The 24,748-nt window shown below is 42.7% G+C and overlaps 1 protein-coding gene across 11 annotated transcripts in view; it reads right to left on the reverse strand.

Moving 5' to 3' along the window:
* The window catches only part of Chd7 (chromodomain helicase DNA binding protein 7), a 180,720-nt gene extending 178,541 nt beyond the window's left edge, over positions 1 to 2,179 (reverse strand). For 9 of the 11 annotated variants that reach the window (XM_074068628.1, XM_074068629.1, XM_074068634.1 and 6 more), the window contains exon 1: positions 1,877 to 2,179. The gene's annotated coding sequence lies outside the window, so the exon portion shown is untranslated. Of the gene's footprint in view, positions 1 to 1,191; positions 1,212 to 1,876 lie in introns of those variants that run through there. The other 2 variants (XM_074068632.1, XM_074068624.1) reach the window with 2 other exon arrangements.
* Between the last annotated feature and the right edge of the window lie 22,569 nt (positions 2,180 to 24,748).

Raw genomic sequence — 24,748 nt, forward strand, 5'->3', positions numbered from 1 at the left:
AGGGCCTTCCCATAATCCTTTAAATATAAATTAAGATATTTAACATATTCCAGAAATCGAGCACTGAGAAGAGACACAGTTTAAGTTATTTAAATCGATTCCTAGATAATATACAATGGGAAACTAAAAAGTATACTTAGCAAGTGGAGAGCTGGATAGTGTATCTAATTCTAGCAATTCAAAAGGAAACTCTCCATGTGGGTTGCTACTTTTCTTTTGTCCATTGTCTGTTCAGAAGAGGGAGGAAAAAAAAAAAAAACTAGTTTAAAACCGAGGCGTGAACAGTCTCTAAAAGTGACCTCCGAGAAAACCTTTCTACCCTAGCCGGAGCACTCCCCGAGCCGCCCGCTCCACGGGGGCGCTCACAAAGCGGGCGACCGGCCGGGAGTTTGGGGTGCGCTCCCACGGCGAGGGGCTACTCGAGGCAGAGCCATCCGGAGAAAGGCGGCTCGGTAATGATGGCTGCTCGGGGCCGGCAGCTCCTTCCCCGGAGCCTCCTGACCAGCGCCCCCACCACCACCACCACCACCCCACCCTTGGTCCGCCGCTGACCCCCCCACCACCACGCGTCGCCGCTGTCGCCCCGCGCTGCGACGCCCGCCCCGCACAGCAGCCCGCCCGGTACCGGTGCCCCCGCCCGCGCCCCGCGCCTCGGTGAGCCCAGTCCCTGGTGCGAACCAAACAAACAACGCGTCCCCCGCCGCCCTCCTTCCTCTCCCCGCTGACCGCTTGGCCTCCAGCCACCTCAGCCGTTCACGCTCCGAGCGGTGGCTCTCTGCGGGGGCAGAGCGCACCCGGGCCAACTCGGGGGCCACCTGGTGACCACCCCACCCTCGGCGCTGACCCCCTGCAGGCTGGGGGAGGGCAGAGGAACCGAGTTACGTTCGGAGGTTAAAGTCGCTATTATGCAGCCGCCGCCGCCGCCGCCACCGGCCCGGCCAGCTCGGCAAGGTGGGGTCCCCACCTCGCCGCGCTTCCCCGCGTTCGTCCCGGCCCGGTTCTCTTTCTTCTCCTCCTCGCGCAGTTAGGAGCCACCGGGGAACCCTAAAAGCCCCCAACTGCGGGCTCGCAACTCCGCTCCCGCGGTTGGCACCGGCTGGGCTCGGGACGCCCCCCCCCCGCCGCCGCCGCGTGTTCGCGCCGCCCCCGCCCCACGAGGTGCCCCGCGCACTTTCCCCGCCGCCGACCCACCTCGCCCGGTGGTCGTCCCCGCGCGGGCTGGCGCCGCCGCGCCGGGAGGGACGCACTTTGTTCGCGCCGGTGCGGCCGCCGCTCCCGGCGAGCGCGGCGTGGTCGGTCCGGAGCGGGGGGCGGGGGCAGGAGACGGGGATCGCCGCCGTCCCCGAGCCGCAGCCGCTCAGCTGCCCCGCGCCCGCGCGCCCATCGCCCGCACGCACTTGAGTTGGAGCCCAACTTTTCCTCCTTCCCTTTTCTCTCGAATGGAGCCGGCAACTCGTGCTCGGCGCCGGCGGGAGGAAACGCGCTCGCGCTCCCCCGCGCGCAGACACGCTCCCTCCTGTCCCCCGTCCCCCCCCAACGCCGGCAGCACAACAAAAAGCCATTTACATGCGAGGAAGTGACCCTCGGCCGCACCGCGCGCCCCCGCCGCCGCCGGTCCCGCGGACGCAGGCAAAAGTTGGGGCGCCGGGCGGCGCTCGGGCCGAGGGTTCGGGCCCCGCGGGCGGCGACGCCAACGACACGGCGCGGGCGGCACTACGCTCTGGAGCCGGCCCGGGTCCCCACCCGCCCTCGCCCCTCGCACCGCACACGCCCAACTCCTCGCTCCCAACTCCTCGCGCGGCCCCGGCCCCGGCCCGGAGCGATTTCCTGCCGCCGCCGCCCCTCCCGGGGGCGCCGGGCGAACTCTCGCGCTCACCGGGTCGGTCGGTCGAGCTCCTCCGCTGTCCTGTGCCGAGGGGAAAACAAAACGCAGAGCGGGCTCCGGAGTTGGCTCGGCGGCCGCGGCCAGGGGGCTGAATCCACGGGCGCGGAGTTAGCTGGGGGCGAACGAGGCTCTGGCGAGTTTCAGGGTCTCCGGTCCCCGGGCCGCCTCCTCCGCGGCGCTCCTTTGTGTAATTTCACTCGATTCAAGTTTAATCCGATAGTTCCCGAGCACGAGCGCGTCCGCACCACCACGGCTCAACCCCCGCGCCGCCGCCGCCGCCGCCGCCGCCGCCACCGCTGCTGCCGCCGCCGCCGCCGCCGCGGCCCCAGCACGCCAGCGCCTGCGCGCGCCCAGCACGCCGCGCGCGCCCGAGCCTTCGGGGCCGCGCGCGCCCGCCGCCGGCTCCCTCTTCGCCGCGCCCGTGCTCGCGCGCCGCCACCTGACGTCAGGCGCGCCTGGCATAATTTATGCAAGAATTCGGCCGGGGTGGCGGAGGCCGAGGGAGAGGCCGAGAGAAAGGGGGCGGCGCGGGGCTGCGGGGCCGCGGGCTGCGGAGGGCGGGCTGGGCGCCACTTCCCGTCCCCGAGCGGGCGCCGGCGCTGCGGGCGGCTCTCCTGGCCAGCGGGTGCGCGGCTGCCGCGCAGCTTTTTTGCTGGGCTCCTGCGAGCGCTCGGCCCCGGCGCGGCGGCACCCCGGGCGCGGACTGGAGAGGGTGCCACGTTTCTCCCAGCAGCACCTAACCGAAGTCAGGGTGCGCCGCCCGGGGGCAGGAAGCGGAGACTCAGAACCGGCAGCGATACCCCGCCAGTGCTAGGGGTTTCCAACGCCGAGGGGACGGCGGCGACTGGAGGCGTTTGGATGTCTTTTCTGTAATTATCCTTCAACTTGAAGTTATTCTCCCACATGAAATTGTTTAGAATGGACACATGCCATTTCTAATACATTCATTCCTGCTTCTCCACATTGCTTTTCCTACCTCCTCAATGACAGGACATCCCGATCCACCACTAAATCAAAAAGTTTGACTAGATGGCGTTGATTTTGTTGAATTTGTTATGCCAAAAAACTGGGGATGGGGGGAGCGCAATGATTATGAAACAAAGAAATAGGATGTGTGCCCATTATTAAACGTGTCAGAACTAGAATGTTTAATCGTTCTTTGGCCAATATAGCACTTGTATATGCTCTTCTAGCCTAAATATCCGACCTGATTCTATTTCTTTTCCCAGTTCAAAATGAGTATTAGCCTTGGAAATTTTTTTTTAACTTTTCCTCTTAGGAACTAGATCTTCAAACATTTATTAAGCACCTTTAATATGCAAAATTCTGAACAAGTATGATTCATGAACCACCCACAATTACAAAATTTTAAGGTGTTTTTATTAGATTAAACATTACACTTATTTTTAAATCAAGGAAGGAACCAATATCAACCAATGATTGTCCTATGACAGTAGAGCGACTTGCTATTATTGGACGCCAAAGTAACAGAAAGTGCAAAACTATGCAAAATATGCTAATCTCATTTGCTATTTGATGGTTACACTACTGGTAGTGCTAAGCCTGGAATCACGATATTTCTGTTTGGACAAAAGATTTATCAAAACTATTTCATTATTTAAGTATTACAACTAAGTTATCCAATAAACATAATCACCAAAACATTTCTTTCTTAATAGGAATAATTTTATAACTGTTACAGCGTTTCGTGGCTTATTAAAATGCACTGCTTTTGGCTTCCTTTCATCATGTAATTGAGTTGTGTTTTAAAAGAAACACTTTAGCCAAATAGTTTACAGATAATCAGCAGAAAGAAATATTGACAGCACAGAAAGAATTCTGGCATTAAGACGTTTTAAAATACTAAAATCAACCTCTACCTTTTTAATAGCCCCATATCAAAAACCAAGAATCCAAATTATGAGGTTAGCCTTCCATTACCATTAAGTTTACATCCCTCAAGGTAAACATATGGGAGATGCTTTGAGGAGCGGGGGATGGGGAGGTTAAAGACAGCCATAATGTTTACAAAGAAATCACTAATACTTGACTATATTAGAGTACATTTAAAAAATGGTATGACATAGATGAAATTATTTCTGGTCTTTTATAGATTCCAGTTCAATATCAAATGTGCATCTGTTCAAGGCAATTTGCAAGCTAAAAAAGGTGACATCTACATAGAGTGAAAACATAATATTACAGTTAATGTGTGATCAACAAATAACATTAAGTGACTGTGAGGAGTCCCCTGTGCCCTTGTATATTTCACTAGGAAGTTAGAAAACTTCCTTTTCTAATATACCACAGCCAGTCTACAACATAAAAACAGCCCAGCAGCCTCTCTCTTGACTTACTCTCCCTCCTTATCCTGATCTTTATCCTGAGCCATCATGAAGTAGTCTAAGCTTTTCAAAGTTGTACTGGTGTAGAACTTGAAGGGCCTTGAAAAACAGAAACCCTAAGGGGCCATCTCCTAGGCAGGATTGTTTCCTCTCTGCACCTCCTTTAAGCCTGGAAGCTTTTTCTATCTATTTGCTTCACTATTGACATTTTTTCATTAAGAGTAATTTTGATTCACAGGCTTTTCTTTAAGTGTGCAAATAGATTAGTGCAAGGTCAGGGTCATTCACAGATAAATATAAATTCCTTTATTGAATGGCTTTATTCTCAACATCTAGCTGAAACTAACATCTAGTCATTCATCACTGAGTGCCTATGACATTCCAGGCACCGTTCTAGGTGCTGGAGTTACAGTAGTGAACAAAACAGACAAAACTCCCTGCCCTCCTGGAGTTTACAGTCTAGTGGATTGGTAGTTTTGACCTAGTGATAGAATGGAGGCGGCATGTAACTTAAGTGGTAGAGCACCTACCGAGCAAGTGCAAGGCCCTGAGTTCAAATCCCAGTATCAACAAAAACAAAACAAAAGACAGGAAGGAAGGAGGAAAGGAAGAAAGGGGAAGGAAGGGAAGGAGGAAAAGAGGGAGGGAAGGGGGAAGGAGGGAGGAAAGAAGGAAGAAAGGAAGGAAGGAAGAAAAGAAAGAAAGAAAGAGGTAATTTGGGAATCTGAGTTTCTGGGGAATAGGACAGACCTTAGTTGTAGCCAGAGGGCAGTGGGTGGAACCATACTAGAGACATGAGAGATGGGACTCTGGAGTACAGGCTGAGAGCAGTTGAGAAAGATACCAAAAGTGACCTATACCAAAAAGGATTTGTAGGCCCCATTCAATGAATGGAAAGTTTCCTCTAAGAGCTCACACTAATATGAACTAACCTATAGTTTCACTGCTTCACTGCCTAGACAAATTAACTGTCTCTGTTTAGGAAAATAGTTCATAATGTATCAAACTACAGTACTTAGGGTGAGGAAAGGAGAGAGGGAATAATTTGCACATCCAAAATAACTGAAAAATGCCCAAACTTCTAGAACATCTATTAAAACTTGAGCCCCATCTCTCTTTACTTCCAAATGGCTTACACTTTAAATTGTTATACAAATGACACTAATTCCAGTGTTGAGGGCATACTTTGATGCATTTTTGGAACTCACTTCAAATTGTGTTCAGAATCAATTTGCAAGTCCTAGAAAATAACTCTCTTCAGGGCCATATATCTTTTTTTCACTAAAAATTGTTACTCTACTTCCTCATTTTTTATATCCAATGACATTGACTAACAATACATTTGCTTGTAAATGATGAAGATATGTAAAAACTAAAAACATGTTATAAAAGCTGAAGAAAACACCAAAAACAAAAGTGTAAAGAATTTTTTTCTGAATCATCATGCAATAGTGACATAATCTTTCCCTGTTTTTTTTATTTTTATTTTTTGTTTTTTGCTAGTTGCTCACACCTGTAATGGTAGCTACTACTCAGGAGGCAGAGATCAGGAGCATCATGGTTCAAGGCCAGCCAGAGCAGTAAGTGAGACCCTATCTCAAAAATACCCAACACATTTAAAAAAAAAAACTGGTGGAGTGGCTAAGTGATAGAGCACCTACTAGCAAGCATGAGGTCCTGAGTTCAAACCCTAGTATAGCTAAATTAAGAAGAAGAAAGAAGAAGGAGGAGGAGGAGGAGGAGGAGGAGGAGGAGAAGAAGAAGAAGAAGAAGAAGAGGAAGGAGAAGAAGGAGAAGAAGGAGAAGAAGGAGAAGAAGAAAGAAGAAGAAGAAGAAGAAGAAGAAGAAGAAGAAGAAGAAGAAGGAGGAGGAGGAGGAGGAGGAGGAGGAGGAGGAGGAGGAGGAGGAGGAGGAGGAGAAAGAGGAGGAGGAGAAGGAGAAGAAGAAGAAGAATTAAAACTGAAACTGAGTACCCTAGCCAAGGCTCTCTATATTCTAGTACTGCAACAGCACACAAAAAAGAAAAGAAAAGAAAGAACTCAGTTAGAAATGTAAACACTGATGTATTTGTTAGGAAATTGGTCACATCCCTTTCCATTAAAAATTCTCTGTTCTATAGTCTAAAATTATAACTTCTCACATGATAATGCCTTTTACTTTATTGGTTATACGTGTTAAAGTTACTGTTGAGTCTGCCTTATGCCAATTAAAGTTTACCTGACTTTGGTTTCTCCATGTAAAGACATCTCTTTGTATGGTTTCAATTATTTCCCTGAAGATTCTTTTCTTCAATTATTCTTGGAGTACCCTCCTATACTTTTTTCATTTACCAGGTATACAATGGTGTGAAATATTTGGCAATAAGCCTACAGCATCTCTTAAATAAGCAGATAGTATATTGGTTTAAAATCATTAGATAAGATTCCCTTTTCATCTCCATTAGCCCAGAATGCTATGGAAACTTGTTGCCACTTGTCAAGATCTTGGTGAAAAGAAAGACTCTAGGGCTAGAGTTAGGCCAGTTTGGCTCCCAGAGATTGCAGTTTAGCTAACTTTGAGCCATTCTTTCAGAAAGCATTTATTGACTGCTTACAATTTGCTGTACTCTTTATTAGTCTTGGAGGCATGATAAGGTCTCTGTCCTCAAGGAGCTCCTGATGTGTGAAAGCATAAAGAACTGATTCCTTCTGGGTGTAGTTCAATGGTAGAGCACTTACAGAGCAAGGCCTTGGAATTGATTCCCAGCACTGAGGAAGAAATAGAGAAAAGAAGAAAGAGAGAGAAAAAGAGGAAGGAAGGAAGGAAGGAAGGAAGGAAGAGGGGAGGGGAGGGAAGGGAAGGGAAAGAGTGATTTTTGCTGCCTAGAACTGAAGAGCAGACTTCCTAGATATCGAAGCCTTGCACTGAGTCCTGAGTAGGCTCAGAAATTCATCACAACAGGAAGAGGACATCAGACCAAGGAAGGCAAAAAGGACTCCCAACAGAACAAACAGGTTCAGTGGTCCCAATTGTTGCGTTCAGGTTACTGCTAGTAGTTCCATTATGCATGGAACTTGGAGGTCAAGGCAATTTCCTTCCACAGTGCTCTCTGACATTCCCACATCTCCACCCCATAATGAGCTTCCTGTCCTCCCTTTGTTCTCCCAAAGACTCCCATCTCCATCAATACATGCTTATGTTGAACTATAATTAATTCTTGTCCTATCACCTCACTGGGTTGTGAGCTACTTGGGGACAATGTCTTGTCTTTTAGCACCTCCAGTTACCATAGTGCCTACCAGAGTGGCAGTAGAAGATTAGACTGGAGAAGCAGAAAAGGCTAAGGAGAGTTCTTGATTTCATCTCAAAGGTTATGGACAGCCCTTAAAGAGTCAGACTTGTATTTAGATCTCACCAAGAGAAAAATGATGTGGAAAACTGGATCCAAAGCAGGGAGAAATGTGTAAAGGATCTCCCAAGACAAGAAAAAAGGGAAAATATAAAAGCAGCTGCCAATGCATTTTACTGTCTAGACTCAAGACATCTGTAATGCTGTGCCATCGTGGATGGGAAAGAGGAGGCACAAGTGAAGGACTACCCTGCCCTGTGGTGGAGGAAGGCAGTGCCCTAACAGGAAGGAGAGATGAGGAGTGCAGAGGGCAATGGTCCAAGGTGGCACTACTACCAATCAGGACTCAGCCACTTGGCATCTTCACCTCTCCAGCCCTCAGTTATCTGCTCCAATAGTCCATGACTTGGTGTCACCAAACCTATCTTAAGTAATATTGGGCAGGCTCCTACATATATCATTATCTCCACTTTCTAGTGTATTACATGAAAATTCATAATTCTTAGTTAATAATAAGATATTTTTACAAAGCATTTAAGTTGTAAAATAAGTGTATTCTCCAAGTTATTGGGCATTTGCTGTTCATCACATGCTTTGCTGGGTGTTGCAAACACAAAGGTAAAGCAAGCCCCTGCTCTGGAAGGGATCTCCATGAGTCTATAAACATCATTACAATTGAAAGATGTGCAATAGTAATATGGCTGGATGCAGTGAGAACTCAGAAGAAGAAATAACTCTGTCTGCTTCTAGCCAGATAGGCAGAAAAGGCTTCACAGAGGGTATGACATTTAAACCAAGCCTTGCTGGACTCTGCAGATGGCAGGGGATAGGGAGGCCCACCAGACAGGAAAACCAGCTAAGATATGCCTGGGGCAGATGGCTAGTGTCAGTACTGCAAGTAATTTGGCTTAGTTAGAACATAGCACACACAGAGAAGGAAGTGAGGTTGGGAAAAAAAAAAAAAAAAAAGGGAAGCCAGGTCAGAAAGGGTTTGTAGCACATTAAGAAATTTTTAGGAGCTGAGTGTGGTGGTACACTTCTGCAATCCCAGCAGTTAGGAGGCTGAGGCAGGAGGAAGGTGAGTTCTAGTCCAGCCTGAGATACATAGTGAGACCCCTCCCACCCCCCCCAAAAAAAAAAGACATTGAGATGTGAAGACTCTCTTCTGGATTTCTACCTTGAATGACTGGAGACCTAAGTTATATCATTAACCAAGAAAAGAAATAGCAGGTATGAATAGTTTGGAAAATAACACAGGCTTTGTGTGGGAATTCAAGGTCATTTGTGGAACAAGTAAGTGCCATTAAATAAGAAATGGGAACTTAAAAGATTGAACTGATCTAGAGATGGAGGCATGAGAATTATAAGGTATAAATGACACTAAATCCATTAGAGAACATTTTTAATTATCTTTTACTATGTATCAAACTGCACCAAAGCTTAGCTGTTTAAAACAAAAATTTTAATTCATCTAGTGAGTTGAATGGGCTCAGTTGGAAAGATGGGGTAGTTGAAACTCTCTTTTCTCTCTCTCTCTCTCTCTCTCTCTCTCTCTCTCTCTCTCTCTCTCTCTCTCACTATTTTTCTCTTTGCTTCTACATCTTGCTCACCCTGGTGACATTTGTTCTCTGGAGAGTGTTCCAAGGCACAAGCACTTAATAGGCCTCAGTTTGCATGGTGGGGGGTGGGGAGCTGATTTCCATTGGCCATAGCAAGTGGTCAAGTCTATAACCAATGTGGCAGGGCAAAGTGCACACTCACAGGTGTGATTCATTGAGGAACATTTCTTATCCATGTAAGCATATACTAAGAGATAGGAAGAAAAAAATAATAAAGGGAGATAAAAAATAATGAAGTGAGACACTAAAAAAGAAGAAAAGACATCTGAAAGGAAAAATAAGACATCAAAGTGGAAGAGTTTGTAGAAGGGAAGAGTCCAAGGTCACAGAGAGATTGAGTAGGGAAGGGGTAAACATCTTCACTGGGCTTTGTTACTGCAAACCCTTTCAATTTCAAGTGTTGTGGTAGAGGCTAGATTGTAGAAGCTAAGGAGTTAATGGGAGATGAGGATGTGTGGGCAGTCAGTGTAGACTCCAGTGTACACTTTCATTTAGCTATGAAATGAAGAGAGATATGGTAGTATCAAGAAAGAACTCATATTAAAGAGCAGATAGTAGATTTTTTGGGGGGGTGTCATTTAAAATCAGGGTGATAAGAATTTTTTTGTAGTAAGAGTCAGGATCCAGAAGTAGGAAGGGGACAACTACAAACGAGAGTAAGGATTCGGGGAAAGAGAAGGGATCAAGCTCAGAGATAATAGGGGTGGTGATATTTGTTTCTCTGAAACCAAAGAAATATTAGTGAAAGTAGCAATAAGCTTATAGGTGAAGGTGGAAGAGATGGCAGAAAGTTAAGAACATTCATTTATAATGCTTCTGTTTTTTTAGGAATTTGTGGTTAACCACCTGAAAAGATTTAAATATTCCTGGGCAGTCAAGAGACAATGAGGAAGAAAAGAAGCTAGAGACTCTCCTTAAATTGTGAATTAGGTTGTACTATACCAAATGGATATGCAATATTATTAGGTGAACTTTGCCCCCTGGAAAGAAGGAGCACACACAGTGAACTACCAGGCTCACTCAGGAGAATCATTCTCTTCCTCTGAGACACAGAAGGATTGTTGGCCGCATGGACAGTGCCACGGTAGAGTCCCCAGGGGCCCAGGCAAGATTGATGTGGGTTGTTTTCTGGAGTCAGAAAGCAGCCACAGTCATGGGCCCTTTGTTTAAATATATGTAATACATAAGGATTTCTGGTTTTCTCAAATCTTTTGTTTTTTGAAACAAATATGATAGCTACAACAAGTAAATAACTAAGCATGTCTCTCTTCCTTCCATTCCATTAAGTTCCTGAATGACTAGGTGGTTCATTTGGTTAGATTATGGTCAACGTTAACCAAGCCAAGAACTCAGTGCTGTTTTTGCTCTGGTGATCTCAGTCATGTCAATGTCATATAGTGGGACATAATGTTATTACTGCAAGTTCTTGAGTAATGCTAGGCCAAACTATGTCAAGCTCAAAGTTGCACTTTGATATGTAAAACGAGAATAGGTTGTAATTTAAGGTTGCTTAATTTCATTTGTCAGACCTCAGGAGCCTCCTACATTTAGGTGTTTGCCAATAACTTTGCTGGCACAAAATACCTCAGTTCTCTTTCTCTTGGTCAAAGTATCCACTGCAGATAGAATAGTGGGTTAGGATTTTACAGATTATGTATGTATAATCCTTATTTTACAGGAGAAGAAGATGAGGCTCAGAAAGATGCCCAAGGTCACCTTGCTACAAATGACAAAAATGGGATCCAAACCATGGTCTTCTAACCCCCTGATCAGTGCTGAAATCTAACAACTGACAGAAGGCTGTTTGCATTATCCACTATGAACCTGAAATACTTTCTATCCAATTGTTTGTACTTTCCTTCACTTTTAAGGTGAAAAAGTTGCATTTGGTGGACAAGTCTGCATTATGATTCCCACAAGATCTTGCCTTAGGCTGCAACTCTGGATAAGCCAGGCTGCAGAATTATGCAAGCAATTATATGATTAATCCCTTTTCTTAGTAGAAACACTGACTGCTCTCTACCTCACTGCTCCATGTTGAAATATGGCAGCCACATGGATTTGCAAGAGGTTGGGTTGGCGCCAGCACCTAGCACAGCCCCTGGCACACAGGAGCATTGGACAAACCTCACAGACTCTACATGGCACCCAAGGTGCTGAGAAGACAGGATGGAGAAAGGCAATGATTGTGTTCAAAAAAATATTCTGTACACTTGAATCTGAAAAGTGGAAATGTTCCTAATTTTATCTTAATTTGTATTTTGACATAGTTAACTTCCTCCAAAGTAATTACTTTTTAATATGTTTATAATGTGTTTGTCATATAATTGAGCTGCTATACTGGGGTTTTTCATTTAGAAAGCTAGCAAGACATCACAGTAGACAATTTTCTAAGCTCTTCTCTGGAGACCTTCTGGGTGTGTGATTTTGCTGCTAACCTCCGTTCACTGGTAGAGCTTCATGGGGTCAAAAGGCAGAAGCCAATGCCAAGCTGCAAACCATCCTTCCTGCAGTCCCTTTCCATCTTCACAGTCACTATTGTGGGGCTCTTGGGCCACTCCTAAGTCACCTGGACCTAAAGGTGAAGAAGTATGATTTCACCTGTTTCACCAACCACTGATTTGCTTATTACCTACCCCAGGAAAAAAAAATGTAATGCTACCAGATGTGACCCACAGAGACAGAACAGTGCCAGAGTCTGAAGATGCAGATGTGGCAAAAATCAAGCAGGTGGAATAGGAATGATTGAGTTTGATGAAGCGGTATCAGATCCTGTGGTGTATGTTTCCCTTGACTCATATAACATAAAATATATAAATGTTACTTTTTTTTGTGGTACTGGGTTTGAACTCAGGGCCTAGTACTTGTTAGGCAGGAGTTCTAACACTTGAGCCACACCCCCATTCCTTTTTTGGGATAGGATCTCCCATTTATGTCCAGAGGTCTGGACCGAGATCCTCCTATTTATACTTCATATGTAGCTGGAATGTCAGTGGGCATCACCACACCTAGCTTTAATTGGTTGAGATGCAGTCTTGTCAACATTTTGCCCACAGTCCTCCCAGTCTCCACCTCCTGAGTAGCTAGGATTGCAGGCTTGAGCTACTATGCCAAGCATCATTTTTATGTGTGCAAGTTAGTGGCATTAAGTACCTCTATACTGTCTACAACCATTACTACCATCCATCTCCAGACACTGTTCATCTTCCCAAACAGAAGCTCTGTACTCGTTAAAAATTACTCTATTTCCCCTCTTCCTGGCCCTTGCCAGCCACCATTCTATTCTCTGTCTCTATGAATTTGACTCTTCTAGGTACCTCATAGAAGTAGAATCACAATATATGACCCTTGGTGCTTGGTTTATTTCACTTAGCATAATGTAGGAAAGTTCATCCATGTTGTAGCATGTGTCAGAATTTCCTTCCCTTTTAAGGCTGAGTAATATCCCATTGTATGCATACAGCACATTTTGTTTATCCATTCATCTGTCCATGGACACTTGGAATGTTCCCACTTTTTAGCTGTTGTTCATGATGCTGCTATGATAGGTGTAGCCTTGTGCCTTTTTAAGACAGAACCCATTCAACCAAGGTCCTGGGACTCTGGAACAGCACCTCTCTGAGACTAATTCACACTAACTCTCCTCATCCCCTTATGCACTTCACAGGGAAAGTCTCACTTTTTGAGAACAGAACTGAGGTGACTTCCTCATGCCCTGCTGTTCTCTGTCCTTAGAGAGGTTCTCTGAGTTCCGCAGATTCCCTGATCTTGTCTCTGGACCTGGGACTTAGGCTGATGTACCTTCTTCCTCCACTGGCAACCACTGCTGTATATCAGGCCCCTCAGTCTGCCTCTTGCTCTTCATGGGCTGAGATGTGGAAATTTTGAATTCCTCAAGTTCGAGCTTCCAGAATATACTGTAGATAATAACAAAGGTACATTGTAACAGAAAATTTCAGTGAAAGACACACATGGTTGATTAGCTAATTGCTATAAGACTTTCTCAAATTATCCCTAAATTTTATTATAAAATTGAATCACTTGCTACTTGAGTATTTACCAACAAAAAAATTATTTGTTGGGATTTTCCTATGTGGAAATCTTTATTCTGAGCTTGTAGTATATGTAATATACTACATACATATATATACTAGATATATTCCTTCCATTCTCCTCAGAAAGAGAATGTTTAATTAGAGAAGCCATAATAGCATAATTAATCAAGTAAATTATTATAGTTTACCTTTACAATAGGAACTACACAGGTATTAGAAGGAATGAAGCAGAGATTCATGAGCTGATATGCTGTGACCTGCAAACTCTACTATTACCTGGGGGGAAAAATCAAGGTACAGAAGAATGTATATGGTGTGTTCATAGTTGTGGAAAAAAGGAAGAAAAGAGGTCTGGGGATTTGACATAATGGTAGAGCACCTGCCTAGCAAGCACAGGGCTCTGAATTCAAACCCCAGTACTGCCAAATGAAGAAGAAGGAGGAGGAGAAAAAGGAGGAAAAGGAGGAGGAGAAGGAGGAGGAGGAGGAAGAAGAAAAAGAAGAACAACTACAACAAACACATATCTGTTCTATGTATATGCATATATGCATATTTTCATGTGTATATTTATGTATGTGTTTGTAAATGTCTGGAATGATTTAACGATAGTAGTTACACTAGTGTGAATTTAATTTTCCCAAAGCATTCCCTTTTGTACAGACTAAACTTTTGGTGTACACATGTTACTTTCAAATTTTAGAAAATGTATGTGAAACTAGCAAAAAAAAAACCATGTTTGGTGACAAATGAATAGTAGACAAACAGCATTGGAAGTTCTCAAAGGAAGTTAGTTCATGGAGGAAAACAAGGACTTTGAATGATCTGTACCAGGTGGGCAGGATTTGGGGACATTGAAGAGTAGCCAGGAAGGGACATCAGTCCAATTAGAAGACATATAGCATGCAAACTTGGAGTCTTAATGAGGTAATTGAGTGAACTTGCCTGGTGTGGAAGAATGGGGTGGTGGCCTTTTACTCACTTACTGTACACACCAGCTCATCCTCAAATGAATATGAAGATGCTTATAAGAGGCACAGCAACATTAAGTCATTAAAGCAGAAATAGAAACTGAATTGGATCTAGGGGAAAATATCAAATTTCTGACCAAAAGGATTTACCAGTTTTTAAGACCAACAATTGTAGTTTCCCATCAACCAGAGTGAAAAGGAAAACTATAAAGACATAGCTTATACTAGGAATTTTAGTACCAGTTCTTTCTGTCACAAATTTTACAAGGAAGTGTCATACAGGATCTCATTAGGAGAGACAGTGAGCCGTGGTGTGGTGCAGGATCAGTGTAAGCCAGGACCATCTTCAAGAGCATCTTGGCTGAAGGTCTTCTGGGGTTCAGATGTCCACTGAATTATCAAAGTTCTTGGAACAAGAATCATGAGTAATCACGTCTTCCAGAAAAATTTCAAGGAAATTTCTCTTTCAGCTGGGAGTTCTTTGTGCTGCTGGTGTTTGCATTTTGGTTTGTACTGAAAGCCAAACAGCAGGTAATAGATATGAGATCAGAGCTGGGTGGCTGGCACTGCTGGTCCATGGCAAATCACATGTCTTAGGAACCAGACAAACAGGTAGAAGTGTGAACATCCTATTATGAAAGTTAAGATGCTAGCAACCAGTGTTTTGCTAGGGTGACAATTAATTTTCCTTTCCCCTAATGTCTCTTAAGACAAATACAGCATTATCCTCAGAGAGGAGTTTTGCACGTGAACCGGAGAGCTCATTGACTCTCCAATATTAAATACTAACACAGGGTGTCAGATATCACATTGGTCCAAGCATGATCAAGTCAGTTGATTTCCACAGCTATGCAAGAAGAACTATGAAAACTTATTGGGACTGAGTTGTATTGATTTAGTCTCAGTAGTTTATACTTTCTTTCAGGGTAATGGTTAGCCATTGAAGTTTTGTGAGTTAGGAAGCACATAAAAAGACACACAGGATGGTATGGGTGGTTCATCAAGTGGCAGTTTGGGGGTAGAATTGAGGCCAGAGGCCTGTGAGAGATAATTGTAATACAAATTTCAGAGCTCGTATTAGGGTTGTAGGTGTGAGAATCAAAAAGAGAGGGTGCTGAAACTCTATGGAGGAAGGGTCTTCATGATTGAATATTGGAGAGTTAAGTGTCATGGCTTATAGTCTCAGCTACTAGGGACACTGAGGCAGAAGCATCACTTGAGACCAGGAATTTGAGACTAGCCTGTGCAACATAGAAAAATGCCATCTCTAAAATAACAGGAGACAAAAGACAAAAAAAAAAGAAGAAGAAGAAAATAGTAAAATAGAGTATTGAAATGAAGAATAATGAAAGATGACTCCTAGACTTGGAGCACAAATAATTTAAAAGGACAAAAGAAATGATAGTAGAAACAAAAGTATCAGGATGGAGTTCTTGTCTGGGAGAAATAATTTATTTTTACACATGTCAACTTTGAGATGATGCCTGAATATAGAAATACAATGATCTAGAAGTTTGTCAGATAAAGGAATCAAGATGAATACCAACTAAGTGTGTGAGAGTTTGTATGGAAATTACCTAATTTCCATAGGTATTACCTATGAAGTTGTCTTGCCAAAAAATGAATTTAAATCAGATCAGACCCCTAGATCTCACTCCCAGTTTATTGGCTATTCAGGCAACATATTAGATATTTGATCAGCAAATCCAGAATGTGAGCTATTTCGTAGGACAAGGGATCTGGTGTTGCCAACAGATGGATTGCAAGAAAAAAGAAAAAAACAGGAATAGCCTCATCCCTATAATCTTAGCTACTTGGGAAGCAGAGATAGAGCAGGATAGAGGTTCAAGGTCAGCCAGTACAAATACTTCATGAAACCCTGTCTTGAAAATAGCCAACACAAAGAGGCTGACAGAGTGGTTCAAGTGATAGAGTACCCACCTAGTAAGTATGAGGCCCTGAGTTCAAACCCCAGTACTGCCAAAAAAATAAAAAATAAAAATAAAAATATGAAAGTCTAGAGACCCAAATGAGACTTAAAGAGCCACACCAATCAAGTTTGATACATGAACCTTATTTAGATCTTCATCTGAAGAAAGCAACTGAAAAAAAAAAGACTGATGAGACAATTGAGGAAATTTGATCTGATTGGATATTTACTAAGATTAAGGAATTCTTAATATTTGTAGTTAAGGTTTTTTTTAATGAGTCCTTCCATTTTGAAGGTATACACTAAAATACAGTTATATGCTGCTTAATCACCAGGATATGTTCAGAGAAGTGCATCATTTGGCAGTTTTGGCACTGCTTGAGCTTCCCAGAATGTACTCCCACTGACCTAGATGGTCTAAGTCAATCATGCAACAAGGCCTATTGATGCAATCAACAGATGTGACAGCTGGGCACTAGAGGCTCATGCCTGTAATCCCAGCTACTTGCAAGGCTAAGACTGGGGAGAGTCATGGTTTGAGGCTATCCCAGGCAAATAATTCATGAGACCCTCCCCATTTCCAAAATAACCAGAAAAAAAATGGACTGGAGGCATGGCTCAAGTGGTAGAGCACCTGGTTTGTGCAAGCTTGAAGCCCTGAGTTCAAACCCCAGTCTCAACGACAACAAAAAAATCCTAAATGTGAGATGTATGCTGCCGCTGGTACCACCTGTCATACTGTCTCACAGTAAACTTTTTTTAAAAAAAAAAAAAAGCAGAAGTACATTCTAAAATAATAATAATACCTACAAAACCCAGCAATACAGTGGTTTATTATCATTATCAAATATTATGTACTGTCCATAATTTTATATGACTAACAGCACAGTAGGTTTTTTATACCAACATTGCCACAAACATGAGCAATTCCTTGCCCTATGGCACTGGGATGGCTGCAACATCCTATGTAACAGGGTCTTTTCGGCTCCGTTGTAATCTCACGGGACCACCGTCACATACACAATCCATCATTGACTGGACTGTCATTATACTGCACATGACTGAATTTACAGATGAACCAATTTCTGAGAGTTGCTCCAAAATAATACAGTGGGGGGTGTGGAAAAAGGGAATGGTGGGAACTGATGAAATGTTAGCCACTGTAAATTGCTGTTGGTTGGGCTTGTGTTATAGTGCTTAGGGAGAGGTGCTGTCATTATGCAGTTCTACTTCTGTGGGTTTTAAATGTTTCATTAGAAAAAGTGAAGAAGAGAGTCCACGTCATGTGGGTAAATAAATGTGTATCCACCGGTGAGCAGGCAGCCCAGAAGGGATTCCTGAGAAAGCCTCATATTTAAGGTGAAATCAGGATCAGAGAAACAAGTGTTTTCCAGAATAGAAACAGTACACTCTACTGGCAAACATCACTGCTTTGGGATTCTATAAATCTGTATTTGAGCCTAGCTGTAACTTTCTAGCTTTATCATCTTGAGCACTTCACTTGCCTCTGTAAACCTCCAAGTCTCTGTTTTCTTATCCATAAAGTGAGGATAGTAATTGCATCTCCCTTGAAGAATTCATTATGGGGGTTAAATGAAATCATGCCTATAAAATCACCTAATATTCTCCCCAACACAAAATAATTGTTCATTAAACATTTTCTATTAGTGTTGTTTCATTACTAAACAGAGTGACTATACGCAGTAAGAAAGAACCAGGGTATGAAGTGTGACAGAAGGCAGGAATAAAACCTTGATGGGAGGGCAGTGGTAATGGTGCCATGCTAGAATCAAGAATCTGATGCCTTCATCAGATTAGGTCATTTGGAGGTCAGTGATGACATCATCATGTTAGTTTCATAAAGATGTGTCCAGTACAACCAGATGAGAAGGAATTAAGCTAGAAGTGGTGGTGGAGCAATGGGAGCAGCAGATACTGTGTATTTCCTTATTTGGTGATGAAAGGAATAGGGCAGCAAAGACAAGGAAGCCCTTTTTTAAATGAAGGGCACTCTGACAAATCTGCAGGAAGAAAGGATAAAGCTTACAGAGTAATGGGAGATGTGGGGCAGGAGCAGTGTATCTTCAGTCAAGGAAGAGGGAGGGAAGGCTGGTCTTGCAGCAAGTTTAGAGATTCCTGAAAGTTGATTTACAATGGAAGAGGTATGACAAATAAAAACAGGACAAAGCCAAGAAAGGAGTCAGGATTTCCAAGGACACTGGGGAAAGTATTTTTTGAAAGGCCAGAAGAGAAATGATCAGGTGAGAAAAGGAGAAGCAAAGAAGTGAGCACAGAGCTGGACCATGACAGGATGAAGAGCCTGGTCATGTGGCAGAGCAGGTTCTATGGAGTGTAGTGGGATGCCCTGGTGTCAGACAACAGAGCAGGTGGCAGTCTGCATTCTCTCCTAATGAGGAGATTGCTCTGTGCTTTTGAAGTCACCTCCTCTTGGGTGAAAAGGGCATGAACTGACACCTGTGAATAAATCTGGGCCCACAGTGGCCCATGGTGGAGTACAGCCCTCCAGCTGCCTAGGGTGGAACTGCAGGTGCCTGATAAAGCTAAGATGGGAAGAAACAAGGCCCAGGAAGTTGAGGTGAAACAGAATACAAGGCAAACCCAGCCAGTAAGACTCAGGGGGTCACAAAAAAAGGTGTCAAAATGTAAAATATTTTTTGTAATTACTCAACCACTTCACTCTACTTATAACTTTTACCTCCATTCCCCTTCCACTACCTCTGAACCTCATCATAACAAGGTCAGAGTGGTGGTTCCTTACATTATCTGATAAGTGGGGAAAAACCTGGAAACTTACTGACTTGCTTGATATAACAATTACTGAGTCTAAATGTCATGACAGAGGAGATTAAGAGTTGGGAAAAATACATTTGAAATCAAGATTCCTCTGCATTATAAGGTTGTCATATTTACATCTCTTTTAAATGAACGTATGGCCTTCCTCTCTTTTTGTCCTCCAATATGCATTGCTCTTTTTCTTACATGCTAATAGAATTTTTAGCTGGGTACATGTTTTCCCAAAATAAAGACTATGTATTTTGTCCTCCCTTACAGCTACATGTGATTTAAGTTGGCCCAGTAGAACGTAAGAAAAAATGATGGCATGGTGGTACACACCTCTAGTTTCAGCACTTGGGAGGCAGAGGCAAGAGAACTGCTAGTTTGAGGGCAGCCTGGGATGCATAGTGAAACCCTGTCTCAAAACCAAACCAAACCAAACAAACAAAGAAAATGAAAAAGAAAGAAACTGATGGTAATTTTCTGGGAGCTTTCTAGAAAGATAGTTATGCATGCTGTCTACCCCTTCTTTATTCTTTCCTCTATTCCGCTGCCAGAAATTTGAATACAACCCCCATCTTGAGCCACAAAGATAGTGGCCCCATCTAGGAATAAAAAAGTGGAGCTGGATGAGATTTGAAATAAAGTCATTTATCAGAATGGCACTAAATGTGGACAAAATTGGGAAAAACCTGCTATTTTGCCAGGTGTTATGATAAGTGACTGTAATCCCAGCTACCAGGGAGGCTGAAGGAGGAGGATCATATGAGCCCATTAATTTCAGACCAGCCTGGGCAACATAGCAGACCCTATCTCAAAACAAAACAAAACAAAAACTTCTATTTTGTTTATGTTAATGCTATACAAAGATTTTCCGTTGCTTGCAGCCAAACCTAATTCTAATTGATTTACTAAGTATTAAAATTAGCTTATCATTGGGGGAAAAGGAATGTTAATGGCAATGATTTGATATTTCAAGAACATAATATAATTAAAGAAGCAAAAATCGTATGCCAAATTACCAATTTAAGCAAACTTATAACAATGCCTTCTTAAAAATACATCCTATAACTTATCTAACCAATATTTGTTGTGTTAGGCTCTGTGTCACACTTTGGGTATGCCAAAGTGAATAAGACACAGTACTTGCCCTCATAAATCTCATACCTGGAGAAATGATAATATAGTGGGAATTAGCAGAGGGTGCTATGGAGATTTACCCCTCCCCTTATAGCCAATGGTGGGGACAAGGGAAGGCTTACTCAGAGTTGAGGTCTCAACTGAGCCTTGAAGAGCAAATGGGAGTTTGTGAGACAAAGAAGAGAGAAGAGGCTGAGGGTGCTGCTCATTGACAGATTGAAATCCAGTGGAATTAGGTTCCATTCTCAGCACCATAAAAAAAAATGGAAAAAGGGGATGGGTGGGAGGAGAGAAGCAACATTCCAGTGGCTACTGGTGCAGAAACTTGGAACAGAAAGAGTGTAGCAATTTTGTTTATGTAGATCCATGCTGGAACATGACAAAACAGTGCTTTCTTACGTGGCCCTAGTAGCTGCCAAGGTGTTATAGAAGGAGGCTTACAGAGAGTGAAGTTTTGAAGAGTGGAAGAGAAAGTCACCAATGGACTCCCAGAAAGGGACTGATAAACTTCACTTTAGGTGGCAGACAATGATGCAACATGCAGTGGGCCAAGTGCACACAATAAAGAGACTGTCCAGCAATGTTCAACATCTCTTGCAGAAGAGAGGGCAGATGGGTGGAGAAGGGAGGAGCCAATGATGAGGCATCAGGATGGAACAGGTGTGGGGGGAGAATTGAGCCTCTATGAGATTCAAAAGCAGGAGGAATAAAATCAGTCACACATGGAAGGGTGAGAAGCTGTGGTTGCAGACTGAAAATAAATGCCTTTCAAAAATGGGACAGTTTCAAGGTGATCTCCCTGGTGAAAGTGGGAGAAGAGGATTCAGGTTGGAATGACAGTTCCCAGGTGGTGGCAGATGCCATCCCAGAACTTTGCTTGGGAAGAGCTAGGGGAACATGGATACCAGACCAGGACCAGGAGTGCATTGGAGGAAGAATGAGGAGCATTCCCTGGAGAGGGCTATAGAGGGGGTTCATGTCCATCCAGGGAGAGACTGAGCCTGGGTAGAACTCTAACAGCTACCCAGAAAAGTCAAGTCCAAGTCTGAGGCAGACCACACAAGACAGGTCTTCAGCACAGTCCCCACTGATGGCTTCCAAATTTGTTTGTTTAATATTTTTTATTGTGGTAAAATATACATAATACAAAATTTGCCATTTTAGGGATATTAGGTGTTTGGTTCAGTGGCATTAATTATATTCACATTATCATGCAACTGTCACCACCATCCATTTCCAAATTTTTTCATGATCTCCAACTGAAACCCTACACCCAATAAACAATAATTGCCTACTCCCTCCCCTTCCCTAGTCCCTTTTAACCTTTATTCTACTTCCTTATGTTATGAATTTTGCCCGCTCTGTACACCTCATATAAGAGAAATAATACAATATTTGCCCTTTTGTATCTGGGGTTATTTCACTTAGCTTAATATCCTAAAGGTTTATCCATGTTGTAGCATGTGTCAGAATTTCATTCCTTTTTAAGGCTGAATAATATTTCACTGTATGAATGTAGAGTATTTTTTTTTTTAATCCATTCATCCAGTGATGGACCTTTCAGTTATTTCCATCTTTGAAGGCTACAAGGTTTTTGGCTACCTGTGGTAGAGGCTTCATTACAGCTCCCAAGAGCCAGGGGTTGAAGGAAAGTTAGCAGGGAAAGGGAGAAACCCAGAGCAGAAGAGGAAGTTCATCTACTCCCCTTCTTGTACAAATGTGGAAAGTGAAGTCTATCAAGGTGTAAATGTCTCAAAGTCATGGAGAACTCATGTTTCTGACCTTTGGGCTGCTTTTCCTTCTAGCACCTAGGCTTACCACAAGGCTAGTGAGAATTCAGCCAACTTCCATGACAGGCAAGGAATAGGGGTAGAGTTGGAGGAACAGACTCTAAAAGACTGAGAGCAGAGGCCCCATGGTACAGTGTCAGATTGGCACAGAAATAGCACAGGAGAGAAACTGTTTCCAAGTAAGTGTCAAAATGTCTCTGGACCACCCTCTTTGCCTTTGAGCCTTTCTGCAACTCTGCTTTTGCTATTCATAGTTTCTCCTCCTATGTATCCATCTTGTTTCTTGTCTTGGTCTCAACAGGGTAAGAACAATCTCTGCCAACGTAAAAGATTATTTAGGTGCTAGTAATATATATCCTTCCTGGGGAGATTTTTATTTTGAGGGGGAACTTTAGAAGATTGAAAACTTTAGGATACCAAAGAATAAGACTGTGATGGTAGAATGGCAGAGGACAAGGGTGATGGACTCAGGCATGAGTCCCCTCCCCCGGTAGGGCTTGTTAGAAGGCTGCAAAGAGAAGCAACTGGGAGAACTACTCACATAGCTCTCCTTCCCTGGCAAAGAATGGAATATTATTTACAAATGTTTTAGGGCTTAGTTTGTTTTTGTTTTTGTTGACAACTAGATTGTGTCTTCCTTGAGAAAACACATCTCATATTTATTTATTTTACCATATGAATAGAATGTACCATAGCACTCTGCGTATAGTAGGTTTTCAGTCAAACCTCTTAAGATGACTAACTTCTGGCCAAATGTTTGAAACTTGGTTGAAGGCATCAAGAGTAATAGAAGAACTGCTTTTCCTGCTGCTTGACTACCCTATCCCTTAGGTTTATCCCATATTAAAAACAGCAATACTGTCAATGAGGAGTAGCTCCCTTTCCTAACCTTTGGTGGTAAGCACTGAACAAGATATACTTCATTAAATATTTGTCTTATTTTGATTATTTATTTCAACCATACACAAATATCCCCTGGCTCTTATATAATACTCAGAATATACCAAAATCTAGACTGTGCCAGAATCCTCTGTAAACTTGCCACAATGATGATTTTTTTGGAGTACCTCAATTTCTCTAACATCAGTTATTATCTATAAACAAATGTAAGTTCCTATAAACCCCCTTTAAAGAATCAGAGTTTGTGTAATTTATTTCTCTCAGAATATTTTTCATACTGCTTGTGTTAGATATGACATCTATACAGTCATGCATCATTTGATGAAGGGATACACTCTGAAAACAATCCATTGTTAGGTGAAGTTGACACTATGTGAACATCATGTGTTTGCTTACATAAGCTAACACGGCTACCACATGGCTAGATGATATAGTCTTATCAGACCACCATTGTATATAGTCCACTGTTGATCAAATGTCATTATGTGATGAGTAACTGTATTTGCATGCACTATTATTATTATTTATGTGAAAATCAAATGCCTCCAAGTCCAAATTGGAATGTATAGAATAGTGTAGGTAACTACTATTTGTCCAGCATTTTAAGATTTATACATTATCCTCATTTAAGCCTATACCAGCAACATAAGGTGGTGAAGATGGCACAAAGTTGCCCAATTTATAAATGTGGAAACTAAGTCCCAGACATAACTTGCAGAAAGTATAAAGCTGGACTGAGACCTGAGACTCAGTTCCACAGACCACCCTCCTCTCACTTTCCCATGCTCTTGTCTCACGCTCTGCATATCTCTACCAGAATGGCAGCTTGTTTTCAATGCCTAATTACCTTGAAATTTCTGCTAAAATCAACAAATGCAGCAAATGGCAATCTTAGATCTCATCTGAAATATGTGTTTCTCTCAAATGGTCACCTAATCAGGTCTGGCATGCTTCAATAAGATTGACATGTATTTCTATTAAATATATACTGCTAAAATTACCTACTAAAAAGTTTCGCAAAGAACATTAAAAAAAAAGTTTTACCCGTGAAGCCCTGAGTTCAAAACCCAGTCCCCACTGCAAAAAAAATCTTTTACCATTTCATCAAGTTGGGAAAAAAACTTAAAATTGAAAGATTCAGTTGGCTAAAATATAAGTAAAGTGTACACATTGTAGGAATTTTACCAAATTAGAGTGTCTAAAATGTTTTTTAAACTCAAGATTATGCAAGTTTACATTCAAAAGAGAAGCTGTTTCTCCAGCATTTATTTTTCTTATCATTTGTTTACAGTGGTCATGGTCATTTGACATGTCCTGTAAACAGTAAGATACATACTAAAAGAATATTTTTCTGTAGAAGCAGTAAATAATTATAATGCATATATGTCTGCTTTAAATATTGTTTACATAAATTAATGGGGCCATACAAGATCTTATGTTAATTATAACACAAGAGTATAAAAGCAAATTAATTTCTTTTCCTAGCTCAAAGTACATTATTGCTTGACTTTTGTATCTCACTTGTTCCATGCTTTTATTAAACAAATCTTTCTCCCCTCCTTTTTTTATTTTTTAGCTGACTCCCCCTCCCTCTCACCATAGTGTAACAGAGTCAACAGACTAATTGTACAGTCATGAGAGAATCAACAAGGATCTTCTTCAGAGTAACACTGAAGGGAAACAATTTGCAGGAGTTAAGATTATCCCCATACCCTCCCCTCTAAATATTACATTGCTCAACAAAGATTTTTTGTTTAACTTTATTGGCAAGGGTGTAGCAGGACCATGTTTAAAAACACTACAGATCTAAAAGTACGTATGTTAGCATTGCTAGCTGGAGTGAGCACAGGAAAACGAGAATTTCAATTTGTTACACTGACATGTCATGTAAACAAAGGAAAAAATATTAAGAGTATTTTTTTTTAAAGGCCAGTGCCAGGGCAATTTCTTAACATAATTGCTGCCTTCCCCCCACCCCCACCATAGTTAATA

The sequence above is a fragment of the Castor canadensis genome, chromosome 3 (genome assembly GCF_047511655.1).
Source record: "Castor canadensis chromosome 3, mCasCan1.hap1v2, whole genome shotgun sequence".
In the NCBI taxonomy this organism is placed as follows: Eukaryota; Metazoa; Chordata; class Mammalia; order Rodentia; family Castoridae; genus Castor; species Castor canadensis.